Source organism: Eimeria mitis, genomic scaffold (assembly GCF_000499745.2).
Source record: "Eimeria mitis Houghton genomic scaffold, Emh_scaff985, whole genome shotgun sequence".
NCBI lineage: Eukaryota > Apicomplexa > Conoidasida > Eucoccidiorida > Eimeriidae > Eimeria > Eimeria mitis.
In genome coordinates, this window is record NW_013577237.1 from 14019 (window position 1) to 14383 (window position 365).

The following is a 365-nucleotide window of genomic DNA, read 5'->3' on the forward strand; positions in this document are numbered from 1 at the left end:
GAAATGAGCTGCAAGCGAAGCAAACCCCCCACGCAGAGTTTCAGGCTTTCTCAGCACAGCTGTGCAGTAGGGTTTGGTTTATATGACGGAGAAGGGTTTAGGGTTTAGGGTTTAGGGTTTAGGGTTTTGTATAGATAGAGAGATATTATCTACTTTGGTGGAGACTGGCTATAGAGAACGAAGAAACTCTGTAGCAGCTATCTACAGTGTACGCGCATCAGAGGTTTTCGTTTTTTTTTGTCTTTGTTTGTGTGTGGGTTTTCTGTGCAGCAACTGTTATAGAAATAAATATTACACTTATATATATATATATATATATATATATATATATATATATATATATATATATATATATATATATATAT